Raw genomic sequence first — 14566 nt, forward strand, 5'->3', positions numbered from 1 at the left:
ACTGTAAAACTATCTTTGACAGTTGATAATTTTCTGCACTACACGTACGTAGACTCAACAATGGCGAAAACAATTGCAACAACACTATTATTCAAATGTACGTAAACAACTCTCAGGTACCATAGAAGCAAAACGTAAAATCATCGGACTACGCAAAGTTTTTCAAAAACTTCCCTTGCACACTGAATATGTTTTGCGAAGCAAATTTGCCATTTCATTGGTTGAAACATCATTTAGCATTATGTATTATATGTTTTCTGTCCCCACTTTCCGACTACGACTAATCAGTGGCCATGTCGCGTCGTGTCGCGTTGGTGGAGAAACTTCAGGCCCTGAACTCCAGTAAAATTGATCATGCAACCCCGATAACATCGTCATTTACCGGCATTAAAAAAACATATAACAAATTGATAACAGTACTCTTTTATAAAAGGCTTCCAAAACTTATTCTGTTGTCGGTATTCTGCTCTCCTAGGATGGTGTGCACTTGTTTGGTTTCGGCAGGGGTCTAGTTGTCCTGCTTGCATACGGCATAAGTCGTCCATTCCAAACGTGCACCGTCTGCAAGCAGGACTAGAGTTTCCGACACATGTATTCATTCCCTGAACCCCCAGACATTATACATCCCTGTATCAGTATAATAATGTTCTGCCAATGAATTTTAATGAATATAGTTTGTTTTTCTGTAGATGTATTCAACCAAAAATAGATTTATTTTTCATCTGTCTCGCCAACTATACTGGTACTATAGTCACACTGACTCTAGTGAGTCGAGTGTTTATAGTAAAGCATAAAGTTCCAATTGCAACAAATTATACTATTTACATTGTCTCCCCTATAAAAGAAGTATCCATGGCAACATTACTATAAAGGTTTCAATGAGGCGTTATTTCCTATTTTTATAGTGACCACACTCCGCAATAAACACTAGCAATGCAATCTCCTTACATGAACTCAACTTAACATTCAACTGTTTCAACGATGGAGATATAAGGTGCGAGATCAATATATATTTCAATGTAGGATGAAAATCTAAATTCTTTTACTTTTGGGGTGTTTTTTAGCTGTATAGTTCTCATCCTACCAAAACGATTTTGTTTTTGCAATTATTGTACAAGTATCCATGGCAACATTACTATAAATGTTTCAATGAGGGGTTCTACATGTATTTTTGTACCCAAATCTAGTAACATACATTGTAGCTTTTGGTTCATCACAATGCAGTGCCACATATGCAGAGCTAGAGGTACATGTACTGGATGCCGAGTTCAGTGGATCAAGAGCTAATGATAGTATCAATCATAGTTCAATTTGATGAGTTATTTCCTATTTTTCATAGTGACCATACTCCGCAATAAACACTAGCAATTTCCTTACATGAAATCAACATTTAACTGTTTCAACAATAGAGATATAAGGTGCGAGATCAATATATATTTCAATGTAGGATGAAAATCTAAATTCTTTTACATTTGGGGTGTTTTTTAGCTGTCTAGTTCTCATCCTACCAAAACGATTTTGTTTTTGCAATTATTTCTTTTAAAAAAGTTCCCCAAATAAATTGAGAAATGGACACTATAGCACAGCACTAAAATAAAGTGTCAACAAAAGAACTGTTTTTCCTAACTACATACTGGTTTTGTATTCATAGCATTACTACATACTGATTTGATTGGATGGATATTTTCAATTTTGGTCAATTAAGTTAGAGGGGGTGGGTGTGGGGTGTTCACTAAAAGTTTTTTTAGCTGTTTATCCTACATTGAACTATTGACCTAGCCCCTAATGTGTTGATTTATCATACATAATTATATACTCACAAACATCCCTTGGTGCCTATGTGTCGCAATATTATGCATTTTAATGTGAATTTTGTCCACAAATGTTGAAATTTGGATGGGGTGGGGGTCATAATTTTGAATGTTATGACCGCTTTAGCTTTTGGAGAAATAAATACACTCTGCACATGATTAGTTCAGTTGATTTATCATATATATGTACTGATAGAAATATATCTTGCAATTGGTGCCTGTGTGTTACAATATTGCATAATTTCATGTGATTTTTGTCCAAAATGTTAAAATTTTGATGGGGTGGGGTCACAATTGTAAATATTTTATTTGCATATTTTTGTTTCTATTTTTTTCCCTGTCTGTACAGTCAAGTAACTTGTTTTGTGAATGCATGAAGCCGATGCGGCGAAGAAGACTGGAACAAATAACCGATATCTACTCCAAAAGTGTTGAAAAAATCTGCGAAACTTTAACAAATGTACAATGTAGTCATGATGTATGTATTCGACGATCGGGTTGTTGTGTCATTGTCGACCAGCACCACTATACTCCTTATAACTGGCTATCAAGGTATCAATGATCATAAAGTGGTCATGATCACAATATTCCGAGTACACCCCTGTCATAATTTCTGGGCGTTTCCTATTTATGCAAACAATTATCTGTTCTGATGACGTTGGATGACATCTCGTCTCAAGTTTGCAATTCTAAGCCTATCAACCAATCGCCATGTTCTTTTAATTCATTAACACCTGCAAACAGGTGTACAAGAAATGTATTGACAAATCTGTAAGCTTGAGATAATGAAATGCAAGTTACTTGACAAAGGAAACATTCTCTTTCGTCCACTCGGACTGAAGAAGTTAAATATTGTCAATATATTAATGGGGTTTAAGTTGATTTATACGTTATATCTATTCATGCTTACGTTCGTATTTGCATATCAATAGTTTTTCGTCTGCATATATCGTTCGTCTACGCTTAGGTCAAAACCCACTAATAGAACATTCAATTTAGGTTCTGCCTTCAGTAGCTGACCCAAGAAACTAACAACAAATAAAAGACCATATCAGACAACAGATTACATAAATATATCGAAAAGCATGAAGAAGCAATGCACTTTATATATATATCACAATTCACTGTCACCATATGGTTAATTATGGCAGGACGGGCAATCACGACTTGATGGATTGCAGATCGTTGCAAGACCAAAACATTTAAGTATTAATAACTTAAAGAAAGTTCAATCCTGATATCCTCCATGTTACGATCAAGATATGATACAAAAGCTAATCACAAAATAGATATATGTTTGTCACAATAATAATACTAATGATAATAACGGAGGCTTCTCTTTGGTGAGAACAGTGCTCAATGCAATTTTAGTAGCAGAGTATAATTATACTTAATACTAGAAATTAGGAGGTTTTAAAGAATAACTGAGAGTTTTCTCGCTTCTGCGATCATCGAATTGTAGAATCAGTTTGATAAATTCTATATGTTCACTTACATATTTGCTGGTACAGTATATGGCAGCCTGCACAACACTGCAGGACGAACCGATACCTATTTGTTTCCTATTCCGCGAAGCACCGACTGTGCTTGAAAGGTCAACAACGGGGTCAAATTTGGCAAGCGACTAATGATTATTCATAAGGCAGTATATTACCGTCTGGTTTACAATGATTTTGTTGGTACTTGCGTACGAGATATACACGTATGTCGACAGGCCCCATACTATTGTGCCAGTGTATTAATGTTTATGAATCAAGGAGATGCCTAAACTGGATAATTTTCTTGCAATATTCCTTTTATCTGCACTGCATTTTTTATTTTTGGCGCCATTATTGTAGACGACCAGCCAGCATGTCGTAACATTGTATCAATTCTTCCAGTGGATATCGATTTATACAATCATGATTTCCTCCATGGTATGATCAAGATATGATACAAAAGCTAATCACAAAATAGATATATGTTTGTCACAATAATAATTATAATGATAATAATGGAGGCTTCTCTCTGGTGAGAACAGTGCTCAATGCAATATTAGTAGCAGAGCATAATGATACTTAATACTAGAAATTGGGAGGTTTTAAAGAATAACTGAGAGTTTTCTCGCTTCTGCGATCATCAAATGGTAGAATCAGTTTGATAAAGTCTATATGTTCACTTACATTTTGGCTGGTATAGTATATGGCAACCTGTACAAATATGTCGTGCCAAAACCTTATTCTTGCATTGTATATTTGTAGGGTTACATATTCTAGTCAGAAGTATTAGTATCAAGTCATGATATCTACTTGAGTTGATCACTTACAAGTAACTTCAATAGAAGTGTAGGGGTATGTTACAATGTTAATGACATCACATAACTTGGCATGGAAAAATATACTTTCAGCGACACTAGAGACGATCCTGTGATGTCACGCAGTTGTGAACCTCCAATATTCTGGTGACTTGTTGTGAACAGTGGAATTCAGAAAAATTAAGTTGTAATTCTTGTAACTTGCCACTCAATGATTTCCATATACAGTATTCTATGTCATTCAGCATAAAATGACAGTGAGAAAGATATAGTAACAAATATCCTTTCAAAACTGAGAAAAGAGGAAAAGACGTCGAATATGTACCTTGTTCTTGTAGTTTTACAGAACGATTGTATTATGTCTCACGTGACTTGAGCACGATATAAAGAACAAATGAGCAGTGACAGACGTAAAGCTTTACTCCAGTGTTGCATGTTGACCCCTGCTGTTGGTAAGGTCCACTAATCAGCTTATACCATGACAGGCTATAAGTGGCACAAACTGTCTTTTTAATGTTGTTTCTAAAGTTACTTATATATGCTAGTAAACCTATTCTAGTAAAATGCTAAACCTCACATTCTTCAAATGTTTTGAGTTTGTTATTCACTTTTATTTTGTAAAGGAAAATCTCAGTTAGTAGTAGTCTCCTAACAGTCTGGCTCAGTGTCCTTCTCTGTCTGAACATGTCTGCTGTACTTTTATCAGTTTGTCTATCATTTTGACTGACAGACTGACTGCCTCCCTCCGTCCCCTGTCTGTCTGTCCGTCTGACTCTGTCTGTCTGTCTGCCTGTGTTTGTCTACCTGCCCCCTGTCAGGAAACGTTGTCTAAAGTGACGCGAATGTTATTTTAATTGATTAGTTATTTACATGATTAGTTCTGCAGTTGTCTTATTTTGTATTTTGCCTTGGATCTGCAGTCAAACACGAGAAAAAGTATTTAAGTATTTAAGTGATGCGCACTGACCAGAAACATTTTTTATTTTCTTGGCCTTAAAGTGGCCATATGGATGTAAATTTGGTATTTATTTTGGATTTTTATTTGATAAAACAGCTTCACTAAGTTTTTCTACTTGAAAAAATAATGTGAAATAACATATACCGAGTCTATGTTCACAACTCAATAAACGGCAAGACATTAAACAATGTGTAAAATGTTTGTTATTGTACGTACAATAAGAAACTTTTTGCACTTTTTGCATCTTTTTTGCAAATAAATACCAAATTCTCATTCATATGGCCACTTTAAAAACTCATACCGTGAGATCTATGCTAGTTACAAAAGAGTGGCTGACCTCTTATGTTACCGTTTAATTCTCCATCAGGGTTACTTTCTGTGATGTTCGTTTGTGTACCGGGATCACTTGGACTTCAGGGAATTACCTCAGACTATACATACTATATCCATGGTTAACTTGGATCATTTTAGAAGTAGCCATGAAGCAGATCGAAGCTCCTAGACTAGGCCTACCTGTTGCCTTCAGCTCACTCCCTTCTAAAGTGAATCCATACTTTCTTCCAATTTAACATCTGATAGACATTAAATATACAATACTCAAATGATTAGGTGATAAAATAATCAGCACCATAAATGAATTAAACGGAAGTGTTGTTGTTGACTTAATTCAATGCAAATGATATTGACAAATATGAAAATAAGCGGAGAGACTTTGAAAACTTTGCGAATATTACAAAGTTGTACTTGCTATCGGTAACAGAAGCGTCAAATTTCATATATTTTGGTACATCATAAATCAAACATAACAAAGCGACAATGTACTTTAAAGCTTGTTGCTGTAGCTTTTATTTTTAACGAGAAATTTGTAGAATGAAAGATTTTTCGATAATTAGTCAATATGTTCAAATGTCATAGTTTGATATAATTATTTTTCCAAATTAAGGTGTATATCATGTATAATAGCTGTAACTCAGAATTTCGCATTCCAACTATGTGTGTATGAACTAAAGACGGCTATGGTTTGGACTTACGGGAGGCATTAAGGTTACATCTGGTTTTATGAATTAATGATACATATCATGAATTAAGTGAGTTAGTAATAATAGTAGCATGACAAGTAGTAGTTGTCATAAAAGCAAAAACGTTTAATTGGTCAGCATTATGTATGCCACCTGGATGTTGATAGTTGATAGTTGTTCTTCTTCCGGGTTATTTAAACACCAACCTAAAAGAAAAACAATAATGGCTTCATGTAATGGATACTTGGTCAGAATAATCAAACTGTGAATTTTCACTATTATAATAAAGACAGTTTCAGTTTGGAAATGAAGTTACCATATTGTTGTCATACGAGATAAATGGATATAGTTTCTATGCATTCGTAATACTAAAATTATTCTGCATTGTCTTAGATTTCTCTACAGAAGCTCATGAGTAGTTCATATCTTAAACAATTTATCATAATGGTCTGAGATTGATGAAGTAAAATAAAACATTTGATATCAAAATGCGTCAGTGACAATATAAATTCAGGTAATTACTCAATTGCATGTAAAAATTAAAGACTTACGATTATTTGCAACCTTTTTCGATCAGGGATTCCAAGTATCTGCTTAGTTTGCCCACTTCACGGGGTTCACGGCCAGCCTTCATAAGCTTTCCGTTTTCCGGCCGACTCCCATCCCTGTTACTTTGAGCATCAATGGCAATGGCTGCAAGAACCAACGCTAGGACGAGTACTATCATTACTTTCTTCATCATGGATAATCTATTTTATTTTTTGAAATAGACAATGAGTAATGAGTAAGTTGCCAGCAGTAAGATTATAAAAATGCCCCCCCCCCAGTACCATGCATCCTTTTTAGCACAATTGAACTGATAAGGTTCAGTATTGCTATATGCATGGCAAAGTGTCTGTCTGTCTGTCTGTCTGTCTGTCCTCTGTGAGTGTGTCTGTGCGTATGTGTGTGTGTGTGTGTGTGTGTGTGTGTGTGTGTGTGTGTGTGTGTGACTTTAAGTCAAAAACCCCTGGACCGATTGCAATGATATTTAGTGGGTGTATTACCTTGTGTGTCTAGTTGGGAAATTGTTCAAATCAAAATGATCTTACCACCGGTGTGTGATTTTGGTCAAAAAACTTAAACTCAAAAATTCCTTGGCAGATCGGTCTGAAATTTAATGGGAACATTCTTAAGAGTGTTTAGATTAAGAATTGTTCACGGCATGATGATTCCGTCAGTGATATGCAAATTAGGGATAAAAAATGTGTCTTTTGGTCAAAAAATCTTTAATTCCAAAACTTTATGTTTACTTCGTAAACTATATGCAGATTGGGCTGAAATTTAATGGGGGTGCAGCTGGGGGTGTATAGATGAAGAAATATTAAACATATAATGATCTCATCAGTGATATGCAAATTAGATGTTATAAATGTGAATTTTGGTCAAAATCCTATATCTCAAAATGCTCTTCGTCAGTGAGACTGAAACTGGGTGAGATGTTTCTAGAAATGTTATTCTGCAGATTATCTTCAAAACCTTTTCACACAATTGGCCCTAGCAACCATGACCATGACCTTAGCAACAACCAAATGGTAGTATATTTTGTTCAAATAACAACATCATATGGTAGGCAGGTGAGTAAACATTCAAGCAATGTATGCAAATACCACTAGCAACCATGACCAACGCCCATAGCCACAGCCAAATGATCACATATGTTGCAAAGATAACAACAGGATTCAAAGACAAGTGAATAAACATTCAAAAAATGTATGTGCCTAGTAACAAGACCACGCTGATAGCAACAGCTAAATACTCATGAATATTGCAATGCTAACAACAGGGATTAATAGACAAAGGAATAATCATTGAAAATGTATGCAAAGATACCTAACAACAAGGCGACGCCCATAGCAACAGCCAAACGATCTTGTATATTGAAAAGAGAACACCAGGGATTCAAAGACAAGGGAACGACCATTCAAAAAGTGAAAGCAACTATGTCTAGCAACATGGCCATGCCCATAGCAACAGCCTAATGATCGTGTGTATTGTAAAGATAACAGCAGGGTTGGATAGGCAACTGGATAATCATTCAGCAAATGAACACCTATACCTAGCATGGATCAACATGTGGGTAAACATTTCTAAAAACTGCACAGTTGGGCTACAACGCCAGTCGCTCTATTTTTGTAAAATGGTGACAATAATATAAAAGTACAATATATTTTACCAACATTCTGTGTGAAATGTGTTCGATAGTTTGTGTGTGTCATCATATGAAACCACCAAGCACTTGGTTACTTTGCTAAAACAAACTTCATAGTGGAATAGCTGAGCAGCAGAACCACTTCTATACATGTTACAAAAAGCCAACAACAACAACAACAACAACAACAACAACAACAAAACAACAGAGCTATTCTGGACGATAGGTCACTTGTTGTTATTGTGCAATGAACTGTTGTTGTCTAGACTTGCCTCAGGCTGTTTAATAGCTTTCTACGAAGTTGGGGACATTCTCTATTCAATTGCCAAATTAATGGTATGATTAGAACATACGTCAATTTAGGTTCTGCCTTCAGTAGCTGCCCTAGAAACTAACAACAAATAAAAGACCATATCAGACAACAGATTACATAAATATATCGAAAAGCATGAAGAAGCAATGCACTTAGGAATGAAATGAGGAAGTTTTAAAGAATAACTGAGAGTTTTTTCGCTTCTGCGATCATCAAATGGTAGAATCAGTTTGATAAAGTCTATATGTTCACTTGCATATTTGCTGGTACAGTATATGGCAACCTGCACAACACAGCAGGACGAACCGAGACCTATTTGTTTCCTATTCCGCGAAGCGCCCACTGTGCGTGCAAGGTCAACAACGGGGTCAAATTTGGCAAGCGACTAATGATTATTCATAAGGCAGTATATTATAATTACCGTCTGGTTTACAATGATATGCCTAAACTGGATAATTTTCTTGCAATGTAGTCTTTATTTATGTCTGCGCTGCATTTTTTATTTTTGGCGCACTTATTTTTAGAGACGGCCAGTCAGCATGTCGTAACATTGAGTTGAGTTACAGTGGAATGTTTCGTGTTTATATTATTTACACTCCTTGATATTTTGTCGTGTTAGGACCTTCTATCTTTCATATATCAGCCAATATTTGGTAGTTTTGATGTTAGGATTAAGTGCCCTTGTATTTAGTACTTTTTATAACATTAACTGACCTATTTTCGTAATTTCAAGCCTGGCTTAAATATCGTTAGTTTTGTCAACGGCTAAGAATACTTGACGATAAAATCATATACTCAAATACAGATTACAATAATATAGCAGTGTTGCAGCCTTTTGAAAGAGTGGGACATAAATAGTGTCCCAAGACTTTCATTTTTCTGGGTCATCATACATTTGTGGGGGGGGGGACATTACAAAAAAAGCACCAATGGCATTGTAGCACAACAGTACAGTTTTCAAAATATTAACCCACATGCTGACCCATTCTAGATATTTGCTGAATAATGATTTATTAATAATAATAATGATAATTATGCAGTATGCGATATACATGATCATTTGACTGTTCGTGTAGGCGTGGTCATGTTGCTAAACATATTTGCATACAATTTTAGTGTGGGTCATCTGTGACCCATTACTTCCAAAATTGTGGGTCAGGTCAAAACAATGTGTGTCTGAAAATGACCCAAAGACCCCCTCTGGCTGCAACACTGAAGATAGAGTATTAATTAAAAATTGTAAAAGATACGAATTTTGTCTATTATACTCGGAAAATGGATGCAAAATTTGAACATTACAAGTTGAAATTTGAAAAATTGAACCGACGAGATGTTTGCACCCTGTTGAATTCAGAAAACGCTATTGTGGGCTGTGGGAAATTACATCAGTATTCTATGCCATTTAGCATAACATGACAGTGAGAAAGACATAGTAACAATCCGTTCAAAACCGAGAAAAACAGGAAAACACGTCGAATACGTACCTTGTTCTTGTAGTTTTACTGAACGATTGTGTTATGTCTCACGTGACTTGAGCAGGATCTAAAGAACCAATGAGCAGTGACAGAAGTAGAGCGTTACTGATGTGTTGCATGTTGACCCCGGCTGTTGGTATGGTTCACAAAACAGCTTAAACCATGACAGGCCCAATCTATAAGTGACGCAAACTGAGAATTTAATTTTGTTTCTAAAGTTACTTCCATAAAATACGGTAGTAAACCTATTCTAACCAGATTTAAACTGAATGCCTTCTGTCGTAAGGGCAAAGTTTTGAGATTGTCGTTCCTACAGACAATTGTTGGAATATAATAGAACATGTACAATAAGTTATTTTTCTCATTGATTACTATTTGCCCATTGCCGTTTAGTGATCTCCTGGCCAACCACAACATGTAATGTGAAGCTTTACAGGACGTTGTAGCATAGCATTCACCGTAGAAAGAGTTTTAAAGGCCAAGAAAATTTGTTTCTGGTCAGCGCCATTCACGTGTTATTTTTTTCAGCCAATTAATTCAGTCTGCAGATGAAAGGGAAAACACAAAAGTAACTCTCCCTACATTAATTGCCACTAGTGAAGACAACTGCAAAGCTAATCATGAACTAGCCTATGACATCTGCCCCCGGCATCTGCCCAACATACACGCTTGCTGTAAAGTACTAAATAAAAAGAACAGTAACTTCTGAGGAAATCAAAAAAGTTGTACTATAGTAACAAACTTAAAGCTTGCCGTGGTGACTCGACCAAGCTATGGAAAGAAATCAATGGCTTGTTAGGTAAAACTCATGGACCCCAGTCTCATCTTCCTAGCAAAATTAATAACGATGAACATGTTAATCACACCTGTCACCCTGACAACACTATAACAGATCCTCTTCATATTGTAGAAACTTTCAATGATTTCTTTTCAAACATAGGTAGAAACTTAGCTGACAATGTAAATAGTAATTCTAATTATAGGAACTTTATTCATTCGCCATGCAACTCATCCATTTATTTTCACCCTATCTCAAAACAAGATGTCATTAATGAAATCATGTTACCAAACCCCTCTAAAGCAACTGGTTACGATAACAACTTACCTGCCCGATTGCTTCGTGATGGCGCTAGTGCCATTGCTACACCACTTTGCCATATCATAAATCTTTCACTTTCATGTGGTATTTTTCCTGATAGTCTTAAAATTGCTCGAGTAACTCCAATTTATAAAAAGGGTCCCCATATAACACTGGTAACTATCGACCAATTTCCCTCCTTCCACAACTTAGCAAAGTTTTTGAAAAAGTTATTTACAGGCAACTAATTTCTTTTCTCGACAGACATTCCTTGATTTACCCCCATCAGTATGGTTTCAGGAAAACATATAGCACTAAACTAGCATTAATTAATCTCCTTGAAGATATTTTACAAAAGATTGATAATGGGAATGTAATATTAGGAGTCTGTCTTGATCTGGCTAAAGCATTTGATACCATTGATCACGAAATTCTCTTAGATAAACTCAACTACTATGGAGTGAGGGGTGTCCCACATAACTGGTTTAAAAGCTACTTGTCCAACAGAAAACAGTTTGTTAAGGTTGGCAGGTACAGCTCCTCACATAAACTTATTAGTCATGGAGTGCCTCAGGGATATATTCTGGGTCCCATACTTTTCCTTCTTTATATCAACGATCTTCCTTACTATTCTTCTTACTTCAAATCAAAGCTTTTTGATGATGACTCAACTTTCTTTCATTCATTCTCAAATAATGTGAACATCGATGATGCTAACCTTCACTTCAAAGACATTTTTAACTGGTGTTATGCAAACAAATTAACCATTAACCAGGATAAAACTAATTACATTTCTTTTCCACACATCAAAGCTCATTTCATCGGAGCGGGTCAATTTTTATTAACACAAAAGAAGTTAAAGAGACTGAACAGGTATCACATTTAGGCATTACCCTTGACTGCCATTTGACGTGGAAATCACACATAAACAATATATGTGCAAGGATCAGTCCCAAAATTGGAATAATTGCAAAACTTAGACACTTTGTTCCAAGTTATGTTCTGCTTTTATTGTTTAACTCTCTTGTCCTTCCCCATATTTCATATTGCCTTGAACTTTGGGGAAGCACTTACCCCTCTGCTTTAGTCCCTCTTCATAAGCTCCTAAAGAGGTTAGTGCGTGTAATGACCTTCAGTCCTCCACGAACTCCTAGTGAACCACTATTCAAGGAATTAAATATTTTGAACATTTACCAGCAATTTAATTACCAGGTTGGGATATTCATGTATGACCTCTTAACAGACAGATTACCTCATAAATTCACAGACTATTTCAGTTTTCCAAGTCATGGCTACAACACTAGATCTACAGCACACTCTCATATCCTTATTCCAAAAAGAAATCTTCGTCTGGGTCAATTTTCACTTAGTTATCATGGAGCTAAATTTTGGAATAGCTTACCTGCATCAATAAAAAACATATCCAGATAAGAAATCATTTCAAGCGTGCCCTCAGAGATTGTATTATTCTAATGTAATTTTATTTGTATTTAATGTATTTTTCACACCCGAAATGTATATACCTACGTACATGTATTCTTCTTTTCTCTGATTAATTTATACTTTTCATGAGCCGGGGGGGGGGGGGGGGGCGGGGGGGGGATGGGTGACTGGACACCTACTAGCTTTTCATTAGCTATCTTCCAGCACCCAGTCGCATTTCTCATTTTCATTTAATTTGTATTTATTTATCAATTTGTGTTATTGCGAATAAAGAACTTAAAGTCAACTGCAATGATGAGTGGTTTGATTAACGTTTGTTGAGAATGTAAAAAAATAATCGCATTGTTGCACCACTTTAGACAACATTTCCTGACAAGAAAATACTTTTTTTCTTTCTTGTGACCTACTGAAAAAATGCCAATAACTGATCAAAACTAAACGCTACATCATTAATATTTTCTGGACAAGTGTGCTTTGGTATCACAAATGTATGTATCAAATTATATTGGATTTGAGGAGTGCATTGAGATATAGCCTAATTACAGAAAAGTTAATTATGTAAATTGTTCATTAATATTCATGAAATGTTTACCAAAACCTAACCAGTTCTTGTCGCCACTACCTTGCAGAACACATGCAATAAATTTCGTTTGAATTGAGCCAGTCCTTTTTTTTTTTAGAAAATGGTGATAAAGTCGCACCATTTTAGACAACCTTTCCTGACCAGAAACTATTTTTTTCTTTTTGTGGCCTGCCGAAAATATGACAATAACTTATATTATTAAAACTAAAAGCTACATTAGTAATATTTTCAGGACAGGTGCGCTTTGGTATCGCAAATGTATGTACCAAGTTATAATGAATTTGAAGCATGCATTCTTGAGATATAGCCTAATTCCCAAAAACTGTTTTCATTCTGCCAGTCACGACATCAGTGCAGAATGGTATGAACGTTTTGACAGATCGATTATGTATATTTCGTTTTTCCTCAGTATGGCTGGCGCTGCCGGGGCCGGTAGCTTGCATAGCGGGTGTTTAGAAACCGATACAGCTTTGAAGACAAAAAGTTGCTTTATGTATATGTAACAGATACAATCCGACCAATATGCGTACACCGGCTCATTCCCTTTGTTGTGTATTGAGTTTCGAAATCCAATATACTCCGGAAATAACTCATACACTGCTATCATACCACCACAACAATAATAATAACAGTGTCTGCGCCATCGTGCATGTCTGCATATCTTCCGGGCTATTTATACATTCTAGCTAATACACATACACAAACAAAATTAGACACTCGCTTCACACTACAAGTTCTCAAATACAGTGTCTGCTGTACTGTGCATTATCTCAGAGGATATTTTTGACATTGGAGTTAGAATTACACACATCAATGAAGTTGGATACTCTCTGCACTCTCCATGTTCATAAATGTAAACTGAGCGAAACGTCGCTTTCGACAAGACATGCTTAGCTACTGAAAGGTTCACACGCACAAGCTATTGACGTTTATTTGGCTAGGCTTTCGCCACCATCGATCATTCATTTTGACAGCTCTTTCTGGTTGATAACAAACTCGATACTTTAAGTTACAAACATCTTCCTGTTGGAGTATATTGCGCACACAGTCAAATATACTCCGGATGTTGACTTTTTATTACCATGTCTGTCTAATATACTCCGGGTATGGACTTTTCATTACCCGGATGGTATTTCTCATATTCTCAGCTCCCTGGATTTTGAAGCGGGAAGTTTGAGGACACTTGATTGGCTGATCACCCGATTAGTCACTGTCGCTTGACAAGTAACGCCCACGCCGGTGTACAAACAAATGTATACGAACTACAAAAAAGTTCCATCAAGAGCGAAACCAGGTTCGTCAAGAGTTACCAGGAACGGATAGGCTAAAATTTAAAAAGGAAGAATGAACACGGCTGAACAATCGTAATTATTCTCACCGTAAATTAGTTGTTTTTATAGAT

At 35.9% G+C, this 14566-nt stretch overlaps 1 long non-coding RNA gene across 1 annotated transcript; it reads right to left on the bottom strand.

Moving 5' to 3' along the window:
• Nucleotides 1-5998: 5998 nt before the first annotated feature.
• Nucleotides 5999-10100, bottom strand: LOC144433495 (uncharacterized). Its single transcript, XR_013480783.1, has 3 exons — nucleotides 10070-10100; nucleotides 6633-6830; nucleotides 5999-6287 (listed from the first exon to the last, which is right to left on the bottom strand). It is a non-coding gene; the product is annotated as an uncharacterized LOC144433495 (long non-coding RNA).
• Between the last annotated feature and the right edge of the window lie 4466 nt (nucleotides 10101-14566).

Source organism: Glandiceps talaboti, chromosome 4 (genome assembly GCF_964340395.1).
Source record: "Glandiceps talaboti chromosome 4, keGlaTala1.1, whole genome shotgun sequence".
Taxonomy (NCBI): Eukaryota; Metazoa; Hemichordata; class Enteropneusta; family Spengelidae; genus Glandiceps; species Glandiceps talaboti.